Source organism: Helianthus annuus, chromosome 14 (assembly GCF_002127325.2).
Source record: "Helianthus annuus cultivar XRQ/B chromosome 14, HanXRQr2.0-SUNRISE, whole genome shotgun sequence".
Lineage (NCBI taxonomy): Eukaryota > Viridiplantae > Streptophyta > Magnoliopsida > Asterales > Asteraceae > Helianthus > Helianthus annuus.
The window spans coordinates 49,612,991-49,628,709 of NC_035446.2; positions in this window are offsets into that span (position 1 = coordinate 49,612,991).

Here is a 15,719-nt window from a genome sequence, read left to right on the forward strand (position 1 = left end):
TTGACTCTCGCACAGGTTAAGCATTTTCCAACGTACGTAGCGATGTGAGCCTTCATACTAGGCCACCAATAAGTAGTGCTGATGTCGTGGTACATTTTATCCGACCCTGGATGTACCGAATAGCGAGACTTGTGAGCTTCATCCATTACAAGTTCGCGTAAACCGCCATAAAGTGGGACCCAAATACGCCCCGTTACATAGTAGGCGCCGTCTTCCTTTTGTTCCATGCGTTGCCTTGAGCCGCGTAAGGCTTCAGCTTTGACGTTTTCGGGTTTCAGTGCTTCTAACTGAGCAGCTCGTATCTGGGCAGGAAGACTGGACTGAATCGTAAGCTGTAGCGCTCGCACGCGCTTAGGTAGAGTGTCTTTCCGACTGAGGGCATCAGCCACAACATTGGCCTTGCCTGGATGATACTTGATGGCGCATTCATAGTCGTTTAGAAGTTCAACCCATCTCCGTTGACGCATATTCAAATCCTTTTGCTTAAGAATATGCTCGAGACTCCTGTGATCGGTGTAAATCGTGCACTTGGTACCGTACAGGTAGTGTCGCCATATCTTAAGCGCGAAAACAACAGCTCCCAGCTCTAAATCGTGCGTCGTGTAGTTCCGTTCATGAACCTTGAGTTGCCGCGAAGCGTAGGCAATAACTTTATCCCGCTGCATCAATACACAACCAAGCCCCTGTATCGATGCGTCACAATAAACCACGAAGTCATCCGTGCCCTCTGGCAATGAGAGAATAGGTGCGCTGCAAAGCCTATCCTTTAAGTACTGAAAAGCGGTCTCTTGCGTATTACCCCATCTGTAAACGACACCTTTCTGTGTTAGCATAGTAAGTGGTTGCGCGATCTTTGAGAAGTCTTTAATAAATCGCCTGTAGTAACCCGCCAAACCCAAGAATTGGCGTATTTCTGTCGGTGTACGCGGTGCTGGCCAGTTTCTGATCGAATCAACCTTGGATGGATCGACATGAATCCCATCCTTGTTCACCACATGGCCTAAGAAGTGGACTTCACGAAGCCAGAAGTCGCATTTTGAAAACTTTGCGTACAATTGCTCTTTTCGAAGAAGTTCCAAGATAAGACGTAAGTGTCGCTCGTGCTCTTCCTGACTCTTGGAGTAAATCAGGATGTCGTCGATGAAAACAATGACGAACTTGTCGAGATAGGGTTTGCACACCCTGTTCATAAGATCCATGAAGACTGCAGGCGCGTTCGTAAGCCCGAATGGCATGACAAGAAACTCGTAATGACCGTAGCGAGTTCTGAAAGCGGTTTTGGAGACGTCCTCATCCCGGACTCTCAGCTGATGATACCCTGACCTTAAATCAATCTTGGAATAGTAACACGACCCTTGCAACTGGTCGAATAGGTCATCTATGCGCGGAAGAGGATAACGGTTCTTCACCGTCACCTTATTGAGTTCGCGGTAGTCGATGCACATCCTGAACGTACCGTCTTTCTTCTTCACAAATAACACTGGAGCTCCCCAAGGCGAAGAGCTTGGACGAATAAAGCCCTTTTCCAAGAGCTCTTGTAGCTGCTTCGACAGTTCTTCCAGTTCGGTTGGAGCTAAACGATACGGTGCGCGGGCTATTGGTGCTGCTCCAGGAGCTAACTGAATCTGAAACTCGACTTGACGATGAGGAGGTAAACCAGGTAGATCTTCAGGAAACACTTGAGGAAAATCACGCACAACTGGTATATCCTCCAGCTTCTTTTCCTTTGCTGATGCGTCAGTGACAAGTGCCAGAATGGCAGTATGTCCCTTTCGTAAACATTTCTGCGCCTTTAAGAAAGAGATGATGCCAACCACAGCACCACTCTTGTCACCTTGTACTTCGAGAGGTTCTTGACTGGAGCGAGGAATACGAATAACTTTTTCTTTGCATAAGATCTCCGCGTGATGTTGGGATAACCAATCCATACCGATGACGACGTCGAAACTACCCAAAACTATGGGTATGAGGTCAATCGAGAAAGTCTGACCCGCTAGAACAATACTACAACCCTTGACTACCTGTGCGGCTTCTACACTTTTACCATTGGCTAGTTCTACGACGTGTTTGGTGTCTAGGGGTGTTGGTGTACGTTTTAATAATTTACTCATTTTCAATGACATATAGCTTGTATCAGCACCCGAATCAAATAAGACAGTAACATAAATATCGTCGAGAAGAAACTTACCCATAACCACATTGGGATCATTCACTGCGTCACCCCGACCTAGCACAAAAGCACGACCCCGAGCTTCGTTGCCATTGTTGTTGTTGTTTCCCCCGTTATTGTTGTTATTGTTCCCGTTGCCCTGATTGTTGTTGTTGTTCTGGTTCCTGTTTAGCTGAGGGCAGTGTCTCTTGATGTGACCTTCAGCACCACAATTATAGCACCCCTTGTTGCCCTGTTGCTGATTCTGCTGTGCCGGTGGCTGCTGCTGATCCTGATTCGCAGGACGAGGGCTTCTACAGTCTTTGGCCTCGTGACCCATCTTGAGGCATCTTTGACAACGACCCTTGGTACACTGGCCGTTGTGGTGCCTGTTGCAGTTGTTGCACTTTGGAAGGTTTCCTCGGTATCCACCCTGCCTGTGGCTACCTGACGACTGCTGGTTAGGGCTTTGATAGTTGCCAGTCTTTCGCTGCTGATTCTGGGACTGAACCGAAATTGATGCTTTGCTTGAATCCCCCTCCCATTTCCTCTTGTTGTCACTGAGGGTAACGGAAGTAGCTGAAGGAGTGACTGTAGCAGTAGCGCTGACGCGCTTAGGCAGTTTATTCTGATCCACTGCCTGATCGGTGATGCGATGAGCGAGACGCTGGATTTCCTGGATGTTGTTGAGGTTAGCCGAGGTAACGTGGCTCTGTATTTCTGGTGCCAAACCTTTGAGATACAACTCAATACGCTTGTATGGAGGGTCCACCATAGTTGGACATAACACAGCCAACTCATTTGATCTCTTGGTGTAAGCTTCGATTTCCGACCCAACCATTTTCAAGTTATACAACTCGTCCTCCAACTTGTGAATGTCTTCTCTAGTGCAGTATTCCCTCTTGATCAGTTCTTTGAAATCATTCCAGGGTGTGGCGTTAGCAGCTGCCAACCCTAAGATCTGCACTTGTGCGTTCCACCAAGTGAGCGCAATCCCTTCAAGTGTGCCAGTGGCGAACTTCACCCTGCGAGCCTCAGGGCATTCACACATTTCGAAGACCGACTCGAGCTTTTCAAACCAGTGGAGGAGTCCAACTGCTCCCTCCGTGCCACTGAACGAGCTAGGACGACAATCCATGAAATTCTTGAAGGTGCACCCAGGTTGTTGCTGAGCGGGTTGACCTATTGTGTACGAATAGGGCAAAGTTAAGTACGAGAATTAATGTAGGATCTAAAGATCCTAGTGTCTATACTGCAGGGTATACTACCTGCTTGGGCGGCTGCAACTGCCGCAGCAACGAGAGCCTCTAGCTGGGCTTGAGTCATGTTAATTCGTGCGGCCATTGGTCTTCACATCAAAGGCAACATAAGTGAGAAAGGTTCGCGAATAGTGCGATGACAGAAGAGTGTAAGCACATAAGTATTCTCATGCAATGACAAGTTGTGAGCAAGGTAATGTAAGCATACTACGAGCAAAGTTCTATGCAAATTCTAGCATGTAGGCAATAAACATAAACCTTATTACCTAGGAAGTTGAGTCTTGCACGTGGAGCGAAGCGTCGTTGTGGATCGTTGAGAGCACTGTTCTGGTTATAGTCCGGTTTTAATAAAAACGTTTTCCCATATTAAAACCAAGTTCTCTATAACCAATGGCTCTGATACCAATCTGTCACACCCCCAAAATCCACACGCGGAGTATCACCGCTTGGGAGCGTGACTGACCAGGATCAAGCCACCAATCATATTGAACATGTAATTAATATTAAGTAAAATAAATGTAAACCATCCATTCAATACGATAGGTGTTCAAAACATAACCATAGTTTCAAAGTGTAGCGGAAGCATAGTAAATAAACCAACAATAGTTAATAGTTTTAAATGTCATAATAGTTCAACGTAGAAACCACGATCCTTGCCCACAACGACCCGCTTCTCCAGTGCAAGCTCCAAGTACCTAACGATCTGCAAGGCATGTAACAGAATGATCAACAAACTAGTTGAGCAAGTTCACAGTAAGTAAATGCGTAACAGTAAATAACGGTTGGCTCTACAGGGCCAATAGTAAGTTATACAGGTGGGGGCTTCCCATGTTATGTGACCACTAGACTATTCGTATTATCCCTGTTCTTCGTCCGAGAACAGTAGCGTGTATGGGGTGTGCGTAGGTTTTACGCACGTATCCTTCATAACCGAGGATAGAAGTAAGTAATGCGTACACGTAGGTTTTACGTGCGTGCCTGACATCCGAGGCAGTAATTGGCATGTGACCACGTAGGTGTTATCCCAACCTACGGAACCGTCCTGACATCCGAGGACCATGATAGGTGATAGTCTAGGAAAAGCATATATACGTTCTTAGTCAATGATAACCTTTAACCCATTCCCACGACCCGGGAATCCCATGCCTTAGTAGGAGTGTGAACTCACCTTGGTTTGCTCGGTATGCTAGGTTATGCACTCACAAGTAATTAATCACGTCCTATTGTATGCACGTATAACAAATCAGTTCATGTTCGCAATGATACGCATGCAATCTAATGTCACATAGTGCTTGATAGCCAATATCATGCATCAATCATGTATCACATAACAGTCAGTTTGCATATCGGCACAACACGTATCATTTCACATTTAATCATCAGCTAGTGCACACGAATACAAATGTTAACATTCATCACCAAGCATGGCATGCCAAATAAATCAAGCATACATTCCATCATTCAAAGTATGTTTATAACCCCCCATTATCTTTCGACCCAACTGTTATCTTTCGACACAACAGTTATCTTTCGACATATTAGTTATCACAGTTATCTTTCGGACCAATTGTTATGTTTCGAACCAAATGTCATCTTTCGACCAAATGTCATCTTTCGACCACGCTGTTATCTTTCGGTCAACATAACTATGTTTCGGTCAATGCTATCCTTCGGTCAACACTACTATGGTTCGGTCAATGCTATCCTTCGGTCAACACTACTATGGTTCGAAGGACAAGTATCTTTCGGTCACAACAACTATGTTTCGACTAACAAGTATCTTTCGATAAATATCAGTTACATTTACTCAAAGTTTCCAAATTTATCCGTGATTATCAATTAACACAAATTCAAGTATTCGGTTACCTCAGAATCGATCAAACAGGGAGTTTCATATTAAACCTCATGAACCCTAATTTAACCACATGAACAATAATAACACTTAATCATAATATGTTCCGGTTCCATGAACAATTCCGAATTGCATAATATCACTGCCGATCCACAAAACATTATCATTAAACATCATCACAACAGATCCGATTAACATACACATCCGATTAACATCCATATCCGATTAACATACATATCCGATTAACATCCATATCCGATTAACATACATATCCGGTTAACATACAAACAACATATTGCAAGACAATTGATAAATCATGAGATCATCTACACTCAAAGCATCATCTATTAACATAAACAACATCACACACTAACCGGAAAATCTGGATTACGGAACGAGATCTTCGAACAGAGAATGGGTCTGCTATGCCGTCACACACACACAATGGAACTAGGGTTTTTTTTTTTTTTGAAGTAACTGTCGACTTACATGCATTCACGTATATAAACGTATCACAGGAATGGGCCAAGCCCATTAGAAAGACTGGGCCGAAAGATGTCGAAGGATCCTATCTTTGCTCGAAGGATAGAGTCCTTGGTCGAAGGATATGTTTCGTGATCCTTCGAACCGAAAGTTGATCCTTCGAATCGAAGGTTATCTTTCGTGATCCTTCGATCTGTAAGTCATGTTTCGTGATCTAGACTAAGCGTTTTAATAATAATTCTAATATTATTTTCTACCACAGCAAGTAATCACATATAGGCAAAACGACAATACGTTTCATTAAAACACAACGCATACAATTTCAAGTCCACAATCCAAACAACTAAACAGTCAAAGTCAACGCGCATCTAATGCGAAAGTGAAAGTCAGAAACTCGAGTTGTCACAGAGTCGTTGTGGGACATGGACTGTTGAGTTCCATGTTAAACATTTGAACTTTTAAACTTATACTTTGGTTTTAAACTTTATGCTTCCGCTGATAACTTGAATTTGATTAACTTGTTTTGAACACCAATTATATTGTGTGGTTGGATTTTTATTTATTTAATTACATTGTTCAATATGATTGGTGGCTGGATCCTGGTCAGTCACGCCTAATGTGGTGATACTCCGCTTGTGGATTTTTGGGGTGTGACAGATTGGTATCAGAGTCATTGGTTATAGTGAACTTGGTTTTAAAAAGGGAAAAGCTTTTTGACAAAACCAGACTATAACCTGCACATTGCTCAACGATCCACAACGACGCTTCGCTCCACGTGCAAGACTCAACACTATAGGTGATATGGTTTATATTTATATTGCATGTCTACTAGTTGCATAGTGCATTGTTCATGGTATGCTTAGTCAACGTAGCGACTATTGTTTAAAACCCTGTGTGCTTACTCTCTCCTGTCATCCCATACTTATGCACTTTCGTGACACTTCTCTCACTTGTGTTTCCTTTGATATGAAGATCATGAGTGGACGTCTGAACTTGACTCAAGCCCAGCTGACGGCGCTAATCAACAAACGAGTTGCTGAGGCACTCGCAGCAGCCCCTGCAGGAGGTATAACCTGCCATTCCAACCTATCTTAGGATGCTTAGAATCCTACTCTCGCGAACCAACTCTTGTGCTTAACCTGTCTTTCTTTCTTGCGCGACAGGTCAACATGCTCAACCTCCCATATGTACGTTCAAGACCTTTATGGACTGTCGACCTAGTACCTTCAGTGGTACAGAAGGAGCTGTAGGTCTTCTACACTGGTTCGAGAAGATCGAATCCATTTTCGAGATGTGTGAATGCCCTGAAGCTGGTAGGGTGAAATTTGCTACTGGAACACTCGAAGGTGCTGCGTTAACTTGGTGGAACGCACAGGTTCAAATGTTAGGGTTGGTAGTTGCTAATGCCACCCCATGGAACAACTTCATAGATCTGATCAAAGAGGAGTACTGTCATCGCGGCGACATTCACAAGCTAGAGGTGGAGTTTAACAATTTGAAGATGACGGGGTCTGAAATCGAGGCGTATACGAAGAGATCGAACGAATTGGCTGTATTGTGCCCTACTATGGTGGATCCTCCTATCAAACGTATCGAGCTGTACCTCAAGGGTTTAGTGCCAGAGATTCAGAGCCATGTAACTGCAGCTAACCTCCCTACGATCTAGCAAGTCATACGACTGTCCCATCGTCTCACTGATCAGGCAGTTGAGCAGAACAAGCTGCCTAAGCGTATTAGTGCTGCCACTACCTCAGATGCTCCTAGCGACAACAAGCGCAAATTGGATGGAAATTCGAGCAAAGGTTCTACTTCTGTTCAGTCTTAGTCTCAGCAGCGAAGGACTAACGACTACAAGAGCCCCGGTCAGTAGTCTTCTGGGAATCAGGGACAGGGTGGGTACAAGGGAAACCACCCTAAGTGCAATCGATGTAACCTGCACCACAGCGGGCCATGCAACAAGGGTCGTTGTCATAGATGTAACAAGCTTGGTCATGCAGCAAAGGATTGCAGGAGCCCATATCCTGCGAATCAGAATCGTCAACAGCAGCCACAAGCTCCACAGAACCAGCCGCAGCAACAACAGCAGGGTAATAAAGGGTGTGTTCAGTGTGGTGCTGAAGGTCACTTCAAGAGAAACTGTCCACAGCTGAACCAGAATCAGAACAACACCAACAACAATCAGGGAAATAGAACCAATGGGGGAAACAATGATGACAATGGTGCCAAGGGACGTGCTTTCGTGATTGGTCAGGGTGATGCGAGGAATGATCCCAACGTTGTGATGGGTAAGTTCCTATTGGATGATTTCTTTGTTTCAGTTTTATTTGATTCGGGTGCCGATACTAGTTACGTGTCCTTAAAAGTTAGTCAGATGCTTAAGCGTACCCCAACACTTTTGAACACCAAGCACATTGTAGAACTAGCTAACAGTAAAAATCTTGAGGCCACACACGTAGTTAAGGGTTTTAATCTCGTTCTAGCTGGTCAGACCTTCTCAATCGACCTTATCCCAATTGTTCTTGGTAGCTTCGACGTCGTCATTGGGATGGATTGGTTATCTCAACATCGAGCAGAGATTCTTTGCAAGGAGAAAATTGTCCGCATCCCTAGTTCTGGGGAAGAACCTCTCGTGATTCGTGGTGACAAGAGTGGTGCTGTAGTAGGCATCATATCTTTTCTTAAGGCCCAGAAGTGCTTGCGAAGGGGCCACAAGGCCATTCTGGCTCTCGTTACTGACACCTCAATGAAAGAGAAGAAGATAGAAGACATTCCTATTGTACGCGACTTTCCTAAGGTATTTCCTGAAGAATTACCTGGTCTTCCGCCTCATCGCCAAGTCGAATTTCAAATCGAGCTAACTCCTGGAGCAGCGCCCATAGCTCGTGCACCTTATCGATTAGCCCCATCAGAACTAGAAGAACTGTTCGCACAACTACAAGAACTCTTGGACCAGGGTTTCATTCGTCCTAGCTCTTCGCCCTGGGGAGCTCCAGTCTTGTTTGTGAAGAAGAAAGACGGTACCTTCCGAATGTGTATTGACTATCGCGAACTCAACAAGGTGACTGTGAAGAATCGTTATCCTCTCCCGCGTATCGATGACCTATTCGACCAATTGCAAGGGTCGAGCTTCTACTCAAAGATTGAGCTGAGATCGGGCTATCATCAACTGAGAGTCCAAGACGAGGACATCTCCAAGACAGCATTCAGAACTCGGTACGGGCACTACGAGTTTTTAGTCATGCCTTTCGGGTTAACGAACGCACCTGCGGTCTTCATGGATCTCATGAACCGAGTGTGCAAACCTTACCTGGATAAGTTCGTTATTGTTTTCATCGACGACATCCTGATCTATTCTAAGAGCCAGGAGGAACACGAGCATCATCTGCGACTTATTTTGGAACTTCTTCGAGCAGAGCAGCTTTATGCTAAGTTTTCGAAATGCGACTTTTGGCTTCGTGAAGTCCATTTCCTAGGCCACATGGTAAACGAGGATGGGATTCATGTGGATCCATCTAAGGTTGATTCGATAAAAATCTGGCCTGCACCAAGTACACCAACTGAAATCTGCCAATGCTTAGGTTTGGCGGGTTACTACAGAAGGTTTATCAAGGATTTCTCAAAGATTGCGCAACCTCTCACTTCACTAACTCAGAAGGGTGTCACCTATCATTGGGGTGATGCACAGGAATCCGTGTTTCAGCACCTAAAGAAGAGACTTTGTAGCGCACCTATTCTCTCGTTACCTGAAGGCACAGACGATTTCGTGGTTTATTGCGACGCGTCAATCCAAGGACTTGGTTGTGTGTTGATGCAACGTGTGAAAGTCATTGCTTGTGCATCACGCTAACTTAAGGTTCACGAAAGGAACTACACTACCCACGATCTGGAGCTGGGAGTTGTTGTTTTCGCACTCAAGATATGGAGGCATTACCTGTACGGTACCAAGTGCACCATTTACACCGATCACAGGAGTCTCCAGCATATCTTCGAATAGAAGGAGTTGAACATGCGACAGCGTCGGTGGGTCGAACTTCTGAATGATTATGAATGCGCGATCAAGTATCATCCGGGCAAAGCCAATGTTGTGGCCGACGCCCTCAGTCGAAAGGAGACTAAACCTAAGCGTGTATGTGCGTTACAGCTCACCATCCACACTTGTCTTCCTACTCATATACGAGATGCTCAGATTGAAGCATTGAAATCAGAGAACATCAGGGCTGAGTCCCTGCGAGGATCGAAGAAACAGTTAGAACAAAAGGAAGACGGCGCTTACTACGTGACAGGGCGCATCTGGGTTCCATTTTATGGTAATTTATGTGAGTGTGTAATGGATGAAGCGCACAAGTCTCGTTACTCAGTACATCCTGGTTCAGATAAGATGTACCATGGTCTCAAGACTACATACTGGTGGCCCCACATGAAAGCTAACATAGCAACCTATGTTAGTAAATGTTTGACCTGTGCTAGGGTCAAAGTTGAATACCAGAAGCCATCAAGCCTACTTCAACAACCGGAGATCCCGACATGGAAATGGGAGCAAATTTCCATGGACTTCGTTACTGGTTTACCTAGATCTCAACGAGGAAACGATACTATTTGGGTGATAGTGGATCGATTGACAAAGTCCGCACACTTTCTGGCTATCAAGGAAACAGATAAGTTCTCTACTCTAGCAGACGTCTACTTGAAAGAAGTGGTTGCTAGGCACGGGGTGCCAACTTCTATCATTTCTGATCGAGACTCACGTTTTACATCTGATTTGTGGCAAGCAATGCACAAATCCTTTGGCTCACGTCTAGACATGAGCACAGCGTATCATCCACAGACGGATGGGCAGACTGAACGCACCATCCAGACTCTTGAAAACATGCTTCGAGCATGTGTAATCGACTTTGTAATGGCTGGTAAAGGCACCTACCTTTGGTGGAGTTTTCGTATAACAATAGTTACCACACCAGCATCCAGGCTGCTCCGTTCGAGGCTTTGTATGGACGGAAATACCGATCACCTCTATGCTGGGCAGAAGTGGGTGATAGCCAAATCACTGGTCCAGAACTCGTCGTCAACACAACAGAAAAGATTGCCCAAATACGACAACGAATGGCGGCAGCTCGTGACCGTAAAAAAAGTTACGCTAATAAGCGCAGGAAACCACTCGAGTTCCAAGTTGGGGATCGAGTGCTACTTAAAGTCTCACCTTGGAAAGGTGTGGTTCGCTTTGGCAAATGGGGCAAGCTTAATCCGCGTTATGTTGGACCTTTCGAAATCACTGAGAAGATCGGCAAAGTGGCGTACAGATTGAATCTGCCTGAAGAGCTCAGTGGTGTTCACAACGTATTCCATGTGTCGAATCTGAAGAAGTGTCTGTCAGATGAGACCCTCATAGTTCCTTTCAAGGAACTAACTATCGACGATCAGTTGCGATTCGTTGAGGAACCAGTGGAAATTATGGACCGAGAAGTTAAGACTCTCAAGCGTACCAGGATAACCATTGTTCGAGTTCGTTGGAACTCTCGTCATGGCCCAGAGTTCACCTGGGAACGAGAAGACTAAATGAAACACAAGTATCCCCAGTTGTTCGAGGAACGTGAGTCTACTGAAGCTGAAGCTACTGCGGAATTTCGGGACGAAATTCCAAACCAACGGGGGGATGATGTGATACCCCAGGAAAACACTCAACACAACTAGCTTCTTCAGTGACTGTGTACTAAATTTCGGGACGAAATTTCTTTCAAATTGGGGATGATGTGACAACCCGTAACTTCAAGGTACAAACCGTTTGTTTCGCTTTTATAAATCGAATCCTGTATTTGTTTTATTTGATAGATTAATTATATTTATCCGTGTCGCGTTAAATTGACTTGAGTTGTTAAACCATAGCCATGTCCCGTTAGTCGACCCAACCTACTCGTGCAACCTGAAACCTTCGAGGGTCAAAACATAGCGTGGATACTAGGCACGACTTTGCTAATTCATTGCATATATATATATATATATATACATATATATTTGTTGGATTAGTTTTATAAAAAAATAATAATCAATAAATAAATAAAGGAATATATAATAGTAATAACAGTAATACGTAAGTGCTAAAAGTTGATTTAAGTTTTGATTGTGGGAAACCTTTATGTAACCCAAAACCTCAGCCCACCTTAACCTAAAACTCGGCCCACACGTAGAACTTCCACCGCCAATGTTCAGCCATAAATGTAACGTCCTAAAACGCTTTAACTGAAAAAGACGCAGCGGAAAATACATGCCATAAAATTTCTTTCATTATGAACGTCTTGACTTACTTGAGGTTCATTTTGAGGTGACACATTTACAATGAATACATTAATTTATCTCATTTACATAATAAAACCCAACTTGTGTGTATCGAATTACTCTCTCATACAATCCCGTACAATCCTTCACGTGACTCGGTCCTCGATCTCCATTCCTTGATGATTTTCTGTAACCCGATCAACCTGCGCTCACCACATACATTCATAACGTTAGTACACATTATAAGCTTAAATAAGATTCCTCCTTACTGACTATTCATTTCATTATCTCGTCATATTCCAGCTTTCTATCTGATTATACATTCCGTGGTGAGACTTCTTTGTTGTACCTGCGTTACACTTCGTTCACAAGGCACGCTATTATTATTGACAACGCTCAATTTCATTGAATACATGCATATATACTTACATACATACCTTCATATATATATATATGCAAACGTTCGCACATAACTACTCACATATGCGCGTACCTACATACATACATGCGTGCCTACATACATACGTACATACATACATACATACATACATACGTACATACATACATACATACATCATTGCGTACACTTCCGACATTATAGATATATACGAATGTACATTCCTGCTAATAATATATTCGATTCATACATGCCCAATCACATACGTACCTCTATAAACTTACTTATGCCTCTTATACTTATCTTGCTCCATTTTATGCTTGCGCATACGCTCATTGTCGCTCATGAACATTTTACAATGAGTTAGATTACATTTTGGAACACCCTATGGGCTACGGGACTAATTTGGACGAATTCTGCACATTATACTGAACTGGCAGCTGATGCACGGCCATGCGTCCAACCGCACGACCGTGCAGTGGAAACTGATGCATGGCCATGCGTCCAGCCGCACGACCATGCAGTTCCTACGACGTTGGGGGCACTGGCAGTGCACAAGCTAGTGCAATGATTTTCTCGAAATCGCACGACCATGCGGCCAAGCGCACGACCATGCGGCCAAGCGCACGACCATGCGGCCAAGCGCATGACCATGCGCCATTTCGCTGCAGATCCATTTCGATGTCCGAAAACGCTAAAACGCGCGTAACTTTTGAACCGTTTACCCGTTTAACCTCCCGTTTCTTCCTACATGCTTGTAAATTCACATCCTATCAAATGAACTTAAAATCCCATAACCGCCTTAAGGAAAATCTTAACTTACACGCTATCGGCTTGTTACCCTCTTACCCACAATTCGACCCGTTCATGCATTCATCAACGTAACTTGTTTGTTTTACCATAAACTCTTATAAACCTAATAATATCAGTGACATCTATCATAAAATAATAAGTTCTTAGACATTTTGCACCCTCTTAACACATTATCGTTCATATACTTAGTTTTGACCCGTTAAGGGCATTTGCGCGTTAAATGGTTTATGACATACCAAGACCATACTCTTCGCTTCCATACTTGTCCAAGACATTACACTAATCGATAACTTGCTTCTAAACTACTTATTAAGATTGTTTGCCCAAAATACCCATCAAGGGCATTTTGGTCAACTTTAATCCCATCATTTACGACGAAAGACTTTCCTACATATTTAACCTCAAACATCATGTTTAATTAATTTCAACACTTTATTACTTACTTGAACTAAGAAGTGATTACGGAAATCACTTACCTTATGCATCCGTGCTCGTATCCGATTCCTCGCCTTTTCTTGACCCGTTATCCTTTCATGCTTGAGTCCGTCACGACGTGATTCCTATACTTTCATTTCATCAAAACCACGCTCTTATTAGCATACTCAAATTATACATGAGAACAACCATACTAATTCACAATTCACCTTCAACTTCCATTAATCATTTCAACAAGTATATAGCATACTCATTAAACCACATGATCACATAGTTACATGTACTAACCATACTAGAAGCCTCCATAATTCTACACTTGCACCATGATTCATACTTAGCAACAAACTATATCTAAACACACTTCTCATGTTAGTTTACTATCAAACACCTCTTTGTCACATTCTATATCTAATTACTACTTTCTTGCATAATTTTTTTACTTTCTAGCTTCGCCTAGACATTTCATCAAACACTAGGCGTGCGTACTAACATTTATGCATAATGTACAAGTAATTCAAGCATATTCTTTCCATAATCAAGCAAGATCACTTTGTCATAAATTTTGCATCAGGTTACCATCAAAACCTACCACATATCCTATGCATCAACATAATCGTTAACATACATATATTCATCATGACTATTCTCATGCTTATTGACATAGGTTTCATTCCAAATCACTATGACAACCAAAATTTAGCCATAATTCAACTTAAACATGATAGCAATAGCAAACTTTCATCCTAATTTGGATCAAACTCACTTATTCATCAAAACCCACTTCATGGTTGTTCATAAAAACTAAAAATTAAGGCATACCTTGGCTAAAGCTTGCTTAGATAATCACTTTTAGGGCTCATGCAAGTTCGAATTCGGCCATAATCCATCCCATTCGTTGATTAGGGTTTGAGAAGGGTTTCCCCCTTTCTTCTTCTCCTCTGATCGAACACACACACACACACACGTCCAGGTGTGTGTGTTTGGGGTTTTTAATTTTATTTTATATTTTCTTTTTCCATTCTTTCCAAAACAACCCCCTCATGTTTGACACTTGCCCATAATTAACCCTATTTCATGTCCTTGTTTGTTTTGACTAAGCATTTAACTAGGTTCAATAACTTAGTTACTACATTCTATTTTATTAGGCATGGGGTCTTACTAACAAATTTAATAATTCGGTTTTGGGGCGTTACAAGTCTACCCCCCTTAAAAGAGGTTTCGTCCCCGAAACCTTTCTCATTTCTATTAGACACTAATATCCTTTCCCCTTACTTTATCGACACGACCACTGGCCCATCTTAGTAACAACCCTCTATATTTTAGAACCCGTCTCGGAGTTCTTATTAGTGTCGCTTTCACTAATAGCGCTAGCTTCCAACCCATTTCTTAGCTATTGGTTAATTCATCATTCTAATACCCATATATCATGTGCATTATATATCTTTTTGTTCACCTCAACATTCTTATTATTTTCGTCAACTATACAACCTTATTTCGAAATTTATACACACACATATATGTCTAACTTCGACTGGTACCTCATCATGATAGGTAACTACCTGTCCTTATTTCATAAATCATTCATATAACTGACTTATTCCTAATAAACTCTTACTATCCATACTATATTTTCACGTAACATTCTCATTTCCTTGACCGTTTACAACAGGTCAACATTCATATTTATTCGAACTTGTATTAACACTTTCATTCATATGATCCGTTTATGACGGGTCTAATACCTTCATCTCATTTCTTAAAATTACATTCTATACGTATATCATATAACATTTAGTTCTTGTTTTGTTATCGCAACAAAACTATTAATTCATAGTCACCTATACATGCTTTAGCTACAAGGTTGACATCATTTTATATTTCTATAGTTACTTGTATCATACGTACCTTTACGTTACTTTCAAATTATCTCATTCATCTGACATTACAACTACTCTTAATTCCTGCATTACTTAATCTACTTAAGCAAACATGTCGTGCAATTTCATACATTGTTGACTTTTCAGAAAGTCAATCATCTCACCTACATACTTTCATCATATG